This window comes from Falco peregrinus, chromosome 10 (assembly GCF_023634155.1).
Source record: "Falco peregrinus isolate bFalPer1 chromosome 10, bFalPer1.pri, whole genome shotgun sequence".
Taxonomy (NCBI): Eukaryota; Metazoa; Chordata; class Aves; order Falconiformes; family Falconidae; genus Falco; species Falco peregrinus.
In genome coordinates, this window is record NC_073730.1 from 18,152,135 (window position 1) to 18,169,338 (window position 17,204).

General features: G+C 38.3%; 1 long non-coding RNA gene across 4 annotated transcripts in view; it reads left to right on the top strand.

The window, feature by feature from the left end:
• Window positions 1-17,204, top strand: part of LOC114012440 (uncharacterized) — a 518,537-nt gene that overhangs the window by 229,957 nt on the left and 271,376 nt on the right. For all 4 annotated transcript variants that reach the window (XR_008748979.1, XR_008748980.1, XR_008748981.1 and 1 more), the window contains 2 exons: window positions 4,880-4,947; window positions 6,128-6,240. This is a non-coding gene — a long non-coding RNA (uncharacterized LOC114012440). The remainder of the gene's footprint in view (window positions 1-4,879; window positions 4,948-6,127; window positions 6,241-17,204) is intronic.

The following is a 17,204-nucleotide window of genomic DNA, read 5'->3' on the forward strand; positions in this document are numbered from 1 at the left end:
CTAATTCTCATGCACTATACTTTTTTTTCTTTCTTTCTGAACTGGGGCAGATGTCCCTTTCTGTAATAATTTAATTAACGTTTTGGAATAATGATGCATTAATTAATGCCAGATTAATGCAGACAATGGAAATGCTACAGAATTACACTTTATATCAACACTAATGCAAAATGAGTTCATCCTGGATAATATTTCTTACAGAGAATACAAAAAGAGATAATACTAATTAGGCCATCAATTTAAATTTACCATAATTTCAATCCATGTCACTTATCTGTTCTCTAACATAAAACATTCTGTTCTACCATACACTTTTTGCTGCATTGATATAAGTATGGCAGCCAGACTGGGAGTCATTTCCTAATGTACATTTTTATAGATGATCGTACACTCCTGTGCTGTAATCCTGGGTTTGGTGCCTGTGTTGTGAAGGATTGAACTTTAAACATCAGTTATAGACTTGATAATGTTCTGACATAGATCTTCTGTGGGTAGAGAAACTTCACTGGCAAAAAAATACCCCCACCAGAGGCACAGTATTTTGTATTGTGCATGGCACGTTATTAGACTGTAGCACACAGTTCAGATTATTCTAATTCTTCCTGGCATGGCCCACATTTGCTGCTGCAAATACAACATCTACAAAGTCATTCCTTTGTGAGCATTATTATTTCAACTGCTTTGTAACAGAATGTGAGACAAATAAAAAATGAAGATTTCTGTTCCCAAGTAGCTTCAGTCTCAGTAGCATATTCCCATTTCTGAGAATACATGGTTTACTTAAGACATGTCTGATCTCACTTGCAGTTTGGTGGATTTTTCTATGACCATCATCTAGGCACTGCTTCTTGTGCAGGCAAGAAAAGAGGATTAAAAAGATAATTCTGAGAAGCAAAGCATGAAAAAAAAATAGAGATGATTCAGTTTCAATGAACATCCAACAGAGCTTTGCTTTCCTCTCCATCTCTCCTTCTGACTCTCTGGCATTCTGTGTGGAATCTTCTGGGTCACCAGAATTTCAGGCTTCTTGCTCTTCAGAAAGCTGTGTTGAAGACCAACAGAGAGTCAAGTCACTAGGGACCAGTCAGGCTGACTTGCAAGCACTGATGTTCATTTGGAATTCCCAAGGTGTACAGGGAGTCAGCTGCACTTCAGTCTAAAATATGTAATGAAACAACGTCAGGGACCTGGAAGTCTTTTCTGTACCAGCACACTAGGAATTTGAGAGTTCTTCATCCACTGTGAAGAGCTTTGTTTGAAAATCAAAGGAACATTTTTTATTTTCCGGAATGCAATTTTTCAGAATTTGATGTGTGATGAATTTTAAGATATTTGGGGTTTTTTATTCCAAATACAAGCAACACCTGATTTTGAAATTCCCTGTGAAACAGACTCTGCACAGCTCTAGTTGCTTTCTTCAAACACTGAAACATCCTCCTTTATAGAGTATATATTAATTGTGTGCTTTTATACTAGACATTTGTACCAATTTTATGGTATAAAATTGAATTATTTAGTCCAACAGAGAAAATGCTGATTCCCTTATAGAATGTTTTCACCAACAAAGGGATTTTAAGAAGTGTTGGCCACTCAGCAGATCAGATCAGGAGACAGCAGCCGTGGCAAACTATGGAGTAGTGACCTAGTTAAAAAAAAACAACAACACATAGACAGTCGTGCTTTATGGGAAAATGTTTCAGGCTAGATAATATCTCAGGAAATCCTTTTGCTGGTGCATTGTGTGTCTTCCAGAAAAGGCCATCCTTTTTTATAGACATTCTGAGTGAAATGTATGTCATGTAAAGAACGAACAACTTGTATATACTTAAATGGCATTAGCCCTAAAACAGGAGTTGTGTAGGATTTGTCCATCACAAATCTACATGGTGTTCTGCACCCGAATGAATTTCAGACAATGTACTTTGGCTTTTGCATACTGCTTTCTCTGGAGAGTACCATTCTGGTCTCTACCACATGGGCAAATTGAATTAATGCGATAGCTTTTCTTCTCTACAGAATTTATTTCTAATTTAGAAAAGGTCAGATATGTAAATCTGTGATTTTTTAAATGAAACTACCTCTTTTTTGGGGACAGTTTAATATGACTGGCCATCACTGCCCAGGACTGTTAAAAGAATATGTAGTTAGGAGTAATGAAGTGAGTGGATTTTTGAAAATAAGAAAAAATAGTTATTTTCCAAGGTGCTATCTATTAGATAGTGAAACAGACTTTTTGGAGAACTACAGTAAGCTGTCATCATTAGTTGGGCTTGTAACTCTGTGCAGAGTAGACAATGTACTAGACAAAGTATGATAACTGCGTAGACTGAACTGATGTTGATCCGAATGTTCTGGAATTAAGAAATCCCAGAAATCTTTTTGATCTCTAATTTCTGTGAGGACTGGCAAAGAAGGGCTTTTGTGGATCAGGACTCAAGCAAGTATAGTAAAACAGTCTTGTATAGTAAAACAGTCTTGCGCCGAGGAAAAATTTGCTCTGTGCCAATCTACACTTTGCTTTCCCATCTCAAGTGCTATTAATCCCTTACTTTCACAAGCAATCAAGTATGTTCAGAAAAACTTTTTTTTTAAAAAAAAGATTATTTTTAGATTTTATATGAAACATCAACTAGAAACTAATTGGATTAAATATTTTAGTATAAAAATAGCACTCTTTTCCAGACTTTTTGTTTAGGTTGCCAGTTTTAAATATGTGTTTTTCTCTGTTTAAGTCTCCATATTGCATTTTTTTCTCATTAAGTTATATGGTCTCAAAATAAAAAACTTTTAATCTTAATGTTTTAGATGATCATAACACTTTATTGCTAAGAATGGTATCATCATAGTGTTGAGAGCAGCTCTGAGGAGGACTTGGGGGTGTTGGTTGACAAGAAGCTCAACATGGACCGGCAATGTCCATGCAGACTGAATCCCGGGCTGCATCAAAAGAAGTGTGCCCAGCAGGTCGAGGGAGGTGATTCTGCCCCTCTACTCCTCCCTCATGACACCCACCTGGAGTACTGCATTCAGTTCCGGGGCCCACAACATAAGGAGGACACGGACCTATTGGAGCAGGTCCAAATGGGGGACACACAGATGGTCAGGGTGCTGGAGCACCTCTCCTATGAAGACAGGCTGAGAGAATTGGAGTTGTTCAGCCTGGAGAAAAGAAGGCTCCAAGGAGACCTTATAGCAACCTGCCAGTACCTAATGGGGGCCTGCAGGAAAGCTGGAGAGGGACTTTTTAGGGCAGGTAGTGATCGGGCAAGGGGAAATGGCTTTAAACTGAAAGAGGGTAGGTTTAGATGAGATATTAGGAGGAAATTCTTTACTGTGAGGGTGGTGAGGCACTGGAGCAGGTCGCCCAGAGAAGTTGTGGTTGCCCCATCCCTGGCAGTGCTTAAGGCCAGGCTGGAGGGGCTTTGAGCAACCTGGCCTAGTGGAAGGTGCCCCTGCCCATGGCAGGGGAGTTGGAACTAGATGATCTTTAAGGTCTCTTCCAACCCAAACCATTCTATGATTCTGTGATCATGGAGATACAAATAAAATATTTTAGCTGGACAGGTATCTGATGGTGCTGTGTTTCGCTGAAACTACAAATGAATATCTACAGGGGATGGAAATAGGGTTGGATGCCTCCCTTGGAGATGACATCTTTATGGAACATAAAATTCTAAATGTGAAGATGTCAGGGTTAAGTTCAAGTATTTTAGTACCCACATATTTAAGTACCAGGTTTTTTTTCTGGCACATTTCCAGCCTTAAATCAGACATGGAATACTTGTAAGGTGATGGTTGATAGAGGATTTCAACAGCTTTTCAATTTTAACTTTACGTTTAAGGCTTTTGCAGGACATCCTTCTTCTATGACAGCACCAATACATTGGTAACACCTGCCTCTTTCCAGTTGATCACACCTGTTGACACTTATGTGCATTAACAAATCAACTAATAACCTTCTGGTCCTTTTTTTCATGTGCATTAGTACTGGTAGCTCTGTGCGTAGAGAATTATGATATACAATGTATTCCTTGTTTAAATGGATTTTATTGAGTGCCAAACGTATTTCTCGTCATATTGCTTAATGATACCTCTAACTCAGAAAGGGTAATTCTAAGAAAAGAAAGCTTTTTCACAGAGTTATGTAATTTTTGAATAATTCCATTCCCAGGCTGTCCTATGAATTATATGTATTTAAATTGTGTCCCAGAATAGTAGGACAGTTCATGTTCATATCAACTCTCTGTATTTATGTGTATGAAAGTTAAAAGCCCTAAAAGAGCTGACTTTGAAGGTTCTGTTGATGGCCAGAGAATATGGTACAGTGCTGCATGTTGGAACACAACACAAATAATACCAGGCTAATTCCAGAGGGGGTAATATATCCACAGGGAGTGGAGCAGCATCATAAGAGGTTACTAGCTTGGAGTTTGAAAGCTTAGAGAGCCACAGTCAAGTGATGCTACACCTGAGCAAATATATCCTCCATCGTTAAGGACGGTAATTAATCAGGCTGCAAATGTGGTTGCAACTAGTTTAGAAACCATTGCAGAGATGTTTGTCAAAGCCAAAACAAATATTGGTATCACCAGAGTTACATGCTCAAATTTTACTGGTGAAAATTTAAAAAATCACTACTTAGGCACATTCATCAGAGCTATATTATGTAGATTGGCTAATAACTATTGAACATTTGAAAGTTCAAAAGCAATAAGTAAAAACTGTAACAGTTGGAGAATGTTGAATAAATCCAAAGAAATCATGATCAGTTCATGGATATTTAGTAAACAATAGTTGTCTAAGTTGTTTGCTATGCATTGTTTATTCATCTCTAATAAGTATCATACAGTATAAATGGTATTTTTATTTCTGCTCCTAGAATGTGAAAAAATCTGTGGAAGCTAACTGAGGGCTTTGCAAGTGTATCTGAATGGTGGATCAACTGAGGTAAGTTGGAGTTTATGTCCCTGAACATATTGTATGATCAATGGATAAGGCATGGTTTAAATATAGATGGAAAACCACAGGGTATTAAGTATCTAGGAATATTTTACCTTATGGAGTTGAAGTCTACAACTAAACAAAGAGGTAATGTGAAATACAGTGAAAAAAAATATTTGCTGGGTGGTCTCTGCCACATACTGTATCGTCTGGTGGAAAAGGCTGAGAGCCATAAAAAAGATATTGGGACCAAATCTGACATACTGTATACATTAAACATCTTACTATTTACCTTCTGAGAAAAGTTCTTTAAGGAACTCACGGGTTTGTTAACAAAAACTTCATGGCATTATAGGAAGCCCAAATTCTGGCATGAAAATGTGAGCATTAGCCAAACCTTTAGGTGGAACAAATTTTCCAGAGTTACAAAAATATTGGTTTTTTGTGAAGCCAAGGAATGGATACCATATAAGTGGATCTCAGCCCACTTGGATAGCCTTTGAAGAAGCACAAACATTACTTTTTCATTTGTTCTCATTAACAATAGTGAACTGAAAAGAGCTGAATGTAGTGCTGAAAGCCATGGCTGACTAGATTTTGAATCATAAAGAAAATGCAGGGGAAAATGCAAGGGAAAATAGAAAATGAAAGGAAGTCCTATGAAACATAAGAAATGTTTTCTTGATTTTTCCTTCTGACATGCCAGGGCCCTTTGGGCACCACCAGGCCCCTGGTCTAGACCCACCGCCGGGGGCTCCCTCCCCTGCCCCTGGGCAGGACCCCAGTCCGGCCTGCAGGGCTGCCAGCCCAGCCCAGCCACACCATGGCAGGGCCGGCCCCAGCTCGCGGCGGGGCCTGCCCGTGGGGCCCTTGAGCCGGCCCTAATCACAGGCCCATGTCCCGGCCCAGCCTCGGCCCATCCCTGTCCCCAGGGATATGCCTGGGGCTGGGGCAGCCCCAGGTGGCCCCAACTGGCCCCTCTCCTGGCCGGGGGTGGGGTAGGCCTTGGCTGCCCGGCTCTGCCATGCCATCCGTGGGGCCTCCACTCCCGGCCTCATGGAGGCCTGGGCCTGTGCAGGGCCCCGGTGCTGGACAATAAAGCAGGAGGGCTGCATGTTGTAGCTTTACAGAATATGTCAGACCCGCGGAACGGTGTCTGTTCCTTTCTCATCTCCTTGTGAAACAGTGTAGGCTCAGATCAGGACTTCAAATGCGTGCAGTCACAGCCTTCCCGCAGACGGTGAGAGAAGTACTGCAGAAACATCTCTGCTTCTCCACTAGGACTGATACAGCAGCAAGGTAAGTAAAACATAGACTTCTGCTAATTTCTAAGGGATTTGAGTCAAGCCCTTTAACTATATACATTATGTTCTCCCCTCCTCTCTGCTCGCTTCAATCTCCTCCAAATTACTACTCGCAGCTTAATGAATAAACACTGTAGCCTTAAATGCTGAAGGGAGGCAATGGAGGAAGATTACAGGGTGAATGCAAGGAAGGAGTTCTAATGTGCTGCCTTATTCCTGCTGCTTTATTTTTGATTAATGGAACAATAAACACCAATGAGAACTGCTAGGGATAGCTCAAGAGATGTGGACAGATGCTTGTCTTGTGGCTCTTCAAAGGGCATTTACTACCTTAAATATTCTACAATTATAATTCTGGTTGAGGTTTGGTGGCTCTACTCCATTTGTATGGGTATCCAATTACAACTGAAATATTTGCACTTGACAGCAGTTTTAGACTACATAGTTAAATGAAAAATGAACCAAATGCAATACATACTTCAATAACAATCAGTCTTAAGAGAATTTTTTGAAGAACAACTTCTGACCCACCAGGATTATTAAACATCCCATAGCATTTTTTGTAAGATTAGTCACAGTGTCTTTTCTGAAACTCAATTTATATTATTACATTCTTCCTCCATAAATCACCCTGCAGTATTAACTGAACATAGTATTCTTCCGTCACATACTGTTGTAGAAAGTTAAAAAGCTGTCGTGTTCCACCTCAAAAATGGATCCACTTTCTTAGAATGTAATGCAGTTTTATTATAAGATTTGGAAGTTTTTGTTGTTTTACAATCCAGTACATGTGCAAGAGAATCTGTTGTTTTTTCAGTGCTGGTTGGTTTCCTCATCTGCATCAATGAATATACAAATAGTAAATATTGGTATTTTGCAAGGGCACTAGTTTCCAGAGATTGTCCCCAAGGACTGTCCACAGAAGAAGGAAACCCATAGATTTCCATTTGCATATGTGCCTAAGTGCATGCACCAGCAAAGAACCAAGTTTCTAATTTTTTAAAACCTCTCTTTATTTCACAAGCAATGACTATGTTCTAGCTGAAGGTCCAAAAAACCATGAGTTTTGTATCTTCGCAAGTCTTGCAGGTGATGCAAAAAATGTCACTCCTTCGTTTTACTCTATCAAGCAAGCAGATAATTCTTCTTAAAGTCATCTTTTGACAGAAAGGAGAGCCAGTAGCCCTGCTTCTCTTGATTATTATGTATCTCATTATATATTTGCCAGAATGGGGTTATAAACCTTGTGCTCTGTCCAGATTCAAGTGTGAATAATTACATTCTGCCTACCTAAATTCCCACTGCAGTTTCATTTGGGTACAGTATATTTCTTCATTTCCTGCTCTCGGGCCTGTTCTGGCATCTATTGAAGTTAATGGAAAGTTCTCAAAGACTATGGTGAAGGAAAATTTCCATAAACTATGGTGTAATTCTGTTGTGCTATTAAACAGCTTGAGCTGACATAAGTACAGTCTGTATCTTATTATAAATTGCTTACACTCTTTATCTTTACCAGTTTGGAAAACTCTTCACATCTCATCAACATTATGTGTATATTCAAGACATAATGAATGGTAACTACAGTATTATATATGTATTCTGTTGGAGACATAATATCTGTTAAATTTACAGATACATATGGTTGATTTCAGTGTCACTTAATTTTATGAAGATCTTTCTTTTGACTTCAGTGAGGATGTTTAGGTAATACCTTGAGAGCAGTAGGACATAGTAGCCTTCTGAGGCACAGAAATTCTGTTCTGTGTCTTCTGTGGATGCATGCAGAAAAAAATAGAAATAAACAAGTTGTTCAAAAAATGAATTCAAGTTTTTTGAACCCCAGATCAATACCTCAACTACAATACTCCATGGCACTTCATCAAGGAATGGACGCAGTTGCAAATAATTGGCGCTCTATACTTTCTTAGTAAACTTCAGGATTTTTGCAAAATTTATTTTTGCTTTAATAACAGTTCTAGAGGCAGAAAATGCAGATTTTGATCCCTCTCACTTGGCTCTAAGAAGTTCCTTAGAGGAGATAAAGAGAACATGTCTCAGTGAGCAACTCAAAACAAATGCAGACCAAATTGTAAAGTTAATTCAGACCTGAGCTTTCCTAATGTTTTGGGACACTCAGGCCCATCTTTAGCCAGAATAGATTTTATTTAGTATTTTGATAAAGGGTCACTGTCTAATGGGACTAGATGACTCTAGGCTGGAATGTGTTTGGTAGAGTTATTCTGACCTTCTTTTCTGTTGATGATTATGTTTTATAAGTTATTCCATTCACTGTCATTCTTAGGGCTTTTGACCATATTCTCATGAGCCAGGCCCAGGCCAGGCCAGGACAGAGGCCATCTCTTTATTCCTCCAAAGTCCGTGTCATGTACTTTCAACTTTGGACTGAGCTATTGGCATGGAAATTGACAGTTTTCTAAATATACATAATATCTTTTCTTTGGACTTAAAGCCAGGAGTAGGGCTAGTTTAAAAGTCTGTGATGACAGCTTCATACCATTTCTCAGAAGTCAGCAAAGGAATTCTGCAGTGAAGCTAAAGCAGTGGAGAGAATCTCAACAATTTAATTCTGTGATTCTTGTGACAGTGGGAGGTCATTTTAATTCAAGAGCAAAACCAAGAGTCTTGCAGTATCACATACTGCATTTAAAAATCCTCTAAGTCAGAAGTGCGGTACAGGTAAGCAAGCCAGTAAAAACCCTCCTGACAAGAAAGATGGGTTTATTTTATTTAATTTTTAAATGTTTCTGCAGCTTGCTAGTTTCATAACCTAGGGCAAGTTTAATTAAAGTCAATGAAGCAGTTTAAAGTGAAGAAAAAAGCAGCATTAGAAAAAGTGTTGATTGTTTTCTAATTACGCTGTGGACTTCCTCTGTAATGGATTCTTGCCTTTCAGCTCTAGATAAAGCCACTGATGTATGCCAATATAGATGGGAGACCTGGGAAATTCCTTTATAAAATTTACTTACTAGTCACTTCTCTAGATAGCTTAGCACCCTTGCAACATGATCCATGTCATCGCTTTCTGTCAACAGCTGGACAAGGTGGAATTATTTTCTGAAGATTGTAACAACAGAATAGCATATCATGTGGGAAGGTTTTGCACATATAGTCTGAAAACTTTTTGGTTTATGAATCCTTTATTCAGAGAGCAAACCTGTATGATACTATTTTAAGTGTCCAGATTCAGCCTGAGCAGAGGAATACCAGTGAATATGGAGAATAATAGTTGTTGTGAATGCTGATTTGAACCCATGGATGATCTGAATAGGATTTTGTTTTGATGTGGCTGGACAGCTTGCCTACAATACAAATGGCACCCCTCTTACCCTCAGTGTAAGGATTTGCCAGTTGTACATTGCCTCCAGTCATTCCTTCCAAACGTTTCCACAGGCAGTGGCAGTCAGTATTTCTGCCAGCTGATCATCAGCCAGGTTTGTGATCTGACAGTGATTTGCTCTAGTAGAACCATTAATCTCTTCTGGAATGGTGCATAGAATCATTGAGATTGGAAAAAACCCTTGAGATTGAGTCCAACCATAAACCTAACAGTGCAAAGTCCACCACTAAAACATGTCCCTAAGCACCATGTCTACATATCTTTTAAGTACTTCCAGGGATGGTGACTCAACCACATCCCTGGGTGGCCTGTTCCAGTGTCTGATAACCCTTTTTTGAACAAATTTTTTCTAATATTTTACCCTCCCTTCTGTTAGATGCAGCATCTCATGCTTTGGCCTTTCTGACACATCCCAGTTCATCTCACCTAACCTGCCAGAGGAAGGTATTAGGAGTACAATTTGTGTTGTAGCCATCTCATCCAGAAGTTTACCTTGAGGTTTTATATTTTCAAATCAATCTGCATATCAATAAGTACTCCCACTGAGCTTTTAGGAAAAAGCATGTGCTGTGTTATACCAGCTATGCTGTAAAAGAAAAATCAGATTTTATAGCCTGCTGTAAGTCCCCTTTGTTCAGGACTACATGTTAAATAAAGTATGTATTACAACTTTTGATACACTTACTCCTTTGTTTTATTTTAGACGATTTATTCAGTCTTCAAAATCCTTCCATCAAGATTTTGGCCTGATGACTGTCTAGAGGCCTCCTTAAATTAGAGCAGGTACATTAGGTTCTGCACTTGTGAAATCCTGAATTGTCCCATTGTTCTTCATCACCATTTTAATGGGCGTATTTCTGGTCCTGATGAAGAAAGAGTCTGCTTGGCAAGATGTAGTAAACTAAGCATGAGCTTTGAGTGGGCTTGTTGATAGAGTTCACTAGAGGAATGTAACATTTACAGAGGAATTGAAATGCTCCTAGCAGTGCATTTTTCCTGTGAGAAACTCACTGAATGCTCACAGAATCAAAGGCTACAAACAAAATCTTTTTGCATCTCTAGAGAAGCAATGAATGCATTTCACATTTATTTTGCAAACAATCAACTTAATGATCAGGTTATTTTTGTAGAAATAATAACTTGTTTGTAACTGCGTATTGAAAAACACATCACAAGTCATTTAGGTTGCAAGATCAGGCACTCCCAGTTTAGAGGATGGCCCTAGAATCCTAAGTCAGCCTCCATTAGGTATGTGTTATGATAGCATCCTTCTTTGCAAATCACTTACTATTCTTGCCTCATTTTGCACAAGAGCAATGATTTGCAGGGAATAAGGAAGGTGTTGAGTAGTTCTTTTTAACTTCATTACCTAGTCTGTAGTCTTAAGCCTTATTAATTGTCCACTGTGTCAGCTAATGTAATCCAAACCTGCTCTGCATTTGGAATTATTAATGTCTTTTTACTGTTTTCAATGGCATTCTTCATTATAGAATTATCTGAATACTTCCCCAGTGAGTTTTTCTGTATGGGGGAAGACAAGAATATTATCCCCATTTTATAGCTGGTAAAGTGTAAATTTGCTGAGCAGTAGTAAGAAGTCAACATGACTAAAACTCGTCCTGGCACTGTTTTTAAATTTATATCCTCTCAGGGACATTGCATGTCCTTATGTCCCTGTATTTTGTGTAAGGGTAAATAGGAATTTTGCCTTCTTGTCATTCTATCATTCATTATGTGGCCTCTCTGTATTACTCCATCCTTTATTTGGGCAGTTTCTGTCTTTTTAATCTTTGCACACTGGGATTTCCCTTTAGGCCCCCATCATTTTTACTGCTCATATCTAGACATTTCCACTTTAGAGAGAATAAGATCAAAATTCTGTTTAATTGTCCACTATAAAAAAAATAATCTGGAATGTTTTTATCTGAAAGATGTCTTTTTAAAGCAAAATGCATTCCACAAAATGAGTACAACATGGACAGTGTCAGTGCTGACTTACTTGGTCCTGGGACTGAGTAATCCTTTTCAGGGACAATGAATGTGTATGCCATTAGCCAAGTCTGAGAGAGGATGCTGGTTAACATTAATGTGTTGCTGGTGGTTTTATGAAACAAAATTTTGACTGCTGAAAACTAAACTAAGCAAGTTGGGGTTAGTTTGGACAGACCACTGCAGGGTATGAAATGGTCCTTTGCAATGAATGGGGCTTGATTTAAACAGCCATGCACCAGCATGTGGAGTGCATATTCCATATCTAAGCCATTCAGTGGCTTGTATTTATTATTCAGACTGGCATTCACTTATGTGAAAACGCCATGTATTTAGATTGGAAACAGTTTTAAATAATTATCATAATAATAATATATCAACTCCAGCAACAGGCATATTTTATTAAGTAACACAAGATGTAGATTTGGGAGTGCTGCTAACAAGGTGGATCAGTGTGCTCCTGCAGCTTGGGCCAAGTGTACTGTTGATGGCGATTAGAAGATGGTGTTCACAACTGTGAAATCTAAATGCAGGGCCTTAACATTCAGGGCTATCTAGAGAAAGCTAGAATTTTCAATGACGTGCCTTGCTACAATTTTTCTCTGGTGTAATGTTGGTTGCTTGCAGTAACTATTTTTCTTTTCCAAAACAGTACAGATTTGGACACTGAATCATGCTTTGGTGTCCTGTCACTGTGCATCGCTGTGATCGCACGGTGCCTAATGGTGCATGGTCTGAGTGCAACATCACTGTTCCGAAACAGATCAACTACTAAACTGATAGGCAGTATAATGAGAAACTCCTGGCGACAGCAGGTATTTCTATTTTATCTGAGAATAATTCACTGAGTAGATAATTGGTGAATTCCCAGTGGGGAAAAAACTTGATTCTGTCTGAGCATAGGTTACCAAATCTACCACCATAAAATAATTGATTTTGTGATATATCAAGTAGGGACATAGTTGAGACTTGAACTTTTCACTTAGGGCCTCAGGGTGAACTTGAACCAAGCTCCCAAAGGTGAAGAACCAGTGCTTGACATGTGCAGGGTTTTGCACTCTTTACAGCCTCTTTAACTTTCATTTTCCCCTATTAATCTACTTTCACCAAGATCTAGATGTGCACAGAGTCTCATTAAGATGGTTGAGTTGTCATTGGAGATAATCACCAAAGGAATGTGTTATAAAAGGAGAAAAAAAGTATGTCTAGAAAGTCTGAATAATTTTTTTTTATGCTGTTGTTTTAGTGAAGAGGCATTGGATGCTGATAGGAAAGTTACTATAGCTATAGGGCACATTTAATTGCATTTGAGAAACTTCTTTTAATCCTGTAATAACAAAAAATTAAATCAGTGCTGACATTTTTTTGTTGCCAGAAGAAGGTAGTAAAAGGGTAAAGAAATAATTGTTAGTTCTGAGAATATAATTAGCAACTTTAATGCTTTAATCTAAAAAATGCATATTTTGAGCCTGGGTGAATGATTAAAGAAAAGATATTGAAAGCCTTTGAAATTTCTAACTGTTTGTTTTTAATTGTAAATTATGATCACTGTAATTAGCTCATTTAGTACATTTATAATGTAAACAAATATGAATATACGGAACTTCAGTGATATATTTCAGGGCAAATAAGAGCAACATTGTGACCCTGGGCTCTATTTATTAAGCCTTTCTTGTAGCGTTTGGCACTGCTTCATTCTTTCATACTGGGGGTTTTTTCCCCCTTTTTTTTCCGGAAGATAAAAGAAAGCCGTACATAATACTTGCAGGTCTCTGCTAAAGTCTTAATGCATCTGGAACTAGACGGAAGAAAATAGAGATAGAAATCTTGTCCTTTTTGGGCTTCATTTAACCTCACTCTGAAGCTTTCTTAGAGCTAGAGTATTTATCATATTAAAGAATAAATGCTACGTGATTTCTTACACATTAGGTTGTTAATTCTGAGCAATTAGATCAACTGGAAGTCATACTATGTTTCAGGTGGGCTTACCCATTTCCATAGTTAGGTATCTGCTGAAATGCAGTGTGTCGGATACTGGCTGTTCTGTTTCCTGGTGATGCACTTTATGTAGCATCCTGGGACTGGATTTCAGAGATTGGCTCCTTTTCCGATACGTGTGCCGGCCCACACATTGCTCAGTAACACCAACAGGAGCCAGGTGCCTGGCTAAGAATCCCTGCATGCTAATGGAAACACTTAATGAGTAACAGGATGTTTTTCCCCCACCAAGTTCAAAGATAAAAATTTTGGGGTTTAGTCTCACCATTATTTTTATGGAAAAGGCATCTTTTGTTACATTTCCAGAGCTCAGTTATCATGCTGTGACACACTGCATCCAGTTCTGATAAGTCGTGGAAAGTTATGATTAGTTAAGCTCCTTATGAATAGAGAAGGCTTCCCTGAAGGTTGAAACTGGCCTCTAACTTGAGATTTTAAATAATTGTTGAAGTGTTTTGACTAGGCTGCCTTTGTGTACACTGAACAGTTTAAGGTTACTTTTTAATCCAGTGGCGCCTGTTTTATGATGTACACTTGCTGCGGATTGAATGTTGTTCTGTTCATCACTGCCAGCTGTCTCCTTGGGTTCCTGTAGTAACTAAGTTATTTTATCTCAGAGGAATGAATTGTCAGTAACAAGCAAATAATAACTTTTCTGCTGAATTCTCAAGATTTTTTTAAAAAAACCCTCTTCTTCTGTCATACTTCTCCTATAATGTAAAATGTATTGTGAGGGTTAGTTGCTCTATTCTTGCGCTGTGAGCCTTCAGGAGTCAAAATGTTTATAGCATGAAACAAAGGTAGAAGAGGTACATATTGCAGCAGTGTATTCACCATATTCTGTGGATATTTTTTAGCTGAAGGACGTAAGCCCTGGTTATTACAGCTGTCACGGTGACATCTGATATTTCAGTATCAGTGATTGCCTCACCCACCACATGACCCTGATCAGTACTGTGATTCTCTGTTCGCTATTAAACTGTGAAAGGTCTTGGCCCTCCAGGTGCTGTTTCAAGTCTGAAATAGCAACTTGTCTGTCACACTCTCTCTGCCTAACTTAATGCTTAAGGACCCAGCAAAAATATTTAATGTAGACAGGGCCTCTCATACAGCAACAAAGCAATGAACACAAGTCTTTTTTCATGGCTGTTGCAGAACAAGGGCACCAATTATGCATCGGTTATTAAAAATGAGCAAACTTTGAAGTGATCTTGTGGCTTGAATCTCAACAACTATATTTTTTGTGTTTCACTTCTATTTTTGGGGAATGCATTTGCTTCTTGAAAGTCCCGAGAGGTATCTTGAGATTTCAGATAGGAATGGGGGCATATAATAGTATGATAATTTTCATGAGTCAAACCAGAAAAATTAAAAAATACTGTCATACATAATTGCAGATCCAAAGCAGACTTCTAGTGAATTTTTGCTTTTCTTTCTACAGCAGGGAAAAACAAGCAAACAAGCAAAAATGGTTCATGGAAATCTAGTTAAAAAACCTAAAGTTATAAACCAAATTCTGAAATTATGTAGCTGAAATGAATAGACTTAATGATGCATGTTTTTCCCTCCTTAGTAAGTACCTTACCTGTGGTAAGATTAATTTAAAAGTTGCTTAGCCTAGGCAACATGAAACACTTAGATAGTAGACTTCTCTATGTAAATAGGTAATGCCTATCAGGCCTACCTAATTTTTAGGAATAAGGCATTGGAAAAGATTCTGTTCTTAAGATAACAGAGCTGGCCTAACTGGCTGTTGCTCTCTATATTGTACAGGCATTGACACAGTGGTTGTCAGATGTTTCCAGCCCTGAATGCTTATCTTTTTTAGCCCTGTACTGTGGTTAAATTCATGTAAACTGGTATGTGGGGCCTAACAGCCAAGAACAAGGGTCTGTATGTTGAAATTCAGCTGCATCTGGATTGTACTAGATATTAAGTAGATGTAATGCCAGTGTCATAAAGAGGTTGCATAACCAGCTTTTGTAATTTTTTGGAGTGATTTTAGGTTCTTAAGTGTAGTTTTATAAAAATAACATCTTTGGTTTGATGGACGTGCTTGTGAGCATCTGACCTGCAATTCCTCCTCTAATGCGGAAGGAAAGGCACTTTTGTGCAGAGTGCTTCTGGTCACCTCTGCTAAGGTAGTGCTGAATTTCTTACAGTGACCCCCATGAACAGGATCTCTAACAAACACAGCTGCAGCATGTTATATTGGAAAATGTTTTTCTTTGAAATAGAACTATCCACGCTTTCATACCCTTTGTGGTATATTCTGGATTGCATTTTTTATGGCATGAAAGGTCCTCTCCATGTTTTGTCAGAAGCACCTCTCCATTTATAACGATAGAAGTATATAATATGTATAGATGCATACATAGTGTATATTATATATATAAAAAAATAAGTGTGGGACTTCATATCTCATGTTAAGATAAGAAAAGGCCATCCTTTAAAAAGAAAACCTTACAAAATTTTATATAGATGTAAACTAAAGTTATGAAGTTATATATGTGAAGTTAAAAGGTTATAAATGCAGTTCTGCTTATCTTAGTGGAAAACCAGATCAGAAATTGTCAGCAGAGTACATTTAGAAGAGTTCTGTCATGACTCTGAAGATGGAAAGCAAGATAGACAAGGATTTAGAGCTAATGTAAAGAGGCAAAGAGAGAAGGGAGGGTATGTGTTCCTGAGAGAAAATGTTAAAAACAAATGAAAAAAGTGGGAGAATTAAGGTGTGTCCACTCTGAGCACATGTTTGACGTTAATTTGTAACAGGTAGGACTTTGCTGTCTGTTAAATGAAAAACTACAGCTCTGGTGAATAAGGGACACAGACTGGATTTCTGCCCTTCTGTGGAATATCCGTAATGGCTGAATGTTCTCCATGTATCCATGATCCATTTGGTAGCTGGGTCTGTACTGCTTTCTGTACACAATATTTACTGTCATCAGAGATTTCACACAACCAGAACTTTATGGGCTAGAGATGGGGTCATGCGGTTCTACCAAATCCTAAAATTAAAGGAGAAACAACCACTGTTCTACTTTTTTTTTTTTTAAACAAAAGCAGTTGCTAAAATTTTTTGGTCATTTGTCTGTGGACAAACACTGGATTTAATGCTGCTATTGGCAGTTTAGGGATGAAAGGCTTTGAGTGTCGTGTTCTCTGGAGTATAGCTCTGTGCTTGTTCATTTTCTCATATGAGATTTGGGTGTGCTGTTGCAAAGCCTTGGTCTTCACTATGCTGATATGTTTTCCACAGTGATTATGACTAGGATCCTTAAATGATACTCTAATTACCATTATTCATAGTAATGGCTTATTAGTAATAATTACTAATAATCTTGATAATCCCCTAAGGAAAAATACTGTAGGTGAAAAGCCACAGATGGAGTCATTGTAACAAAAAAAGACTTGTTCCTTGTGACCATCTTATAATAAAATAATTAATTTCCAGCTTTTTTCAAGGGTGGGGAAGGGATTTCTGGAGAGACTTCTCTCATACTGACCATCTCTGCCCACCTGAAAGGCCCCAAAAGTTAAGAGTAGAAGAATGAACAGGCCTCTGCCCTGATCCCTGTGAATAATTTAAGCAGCAATATAACTTATTTCCG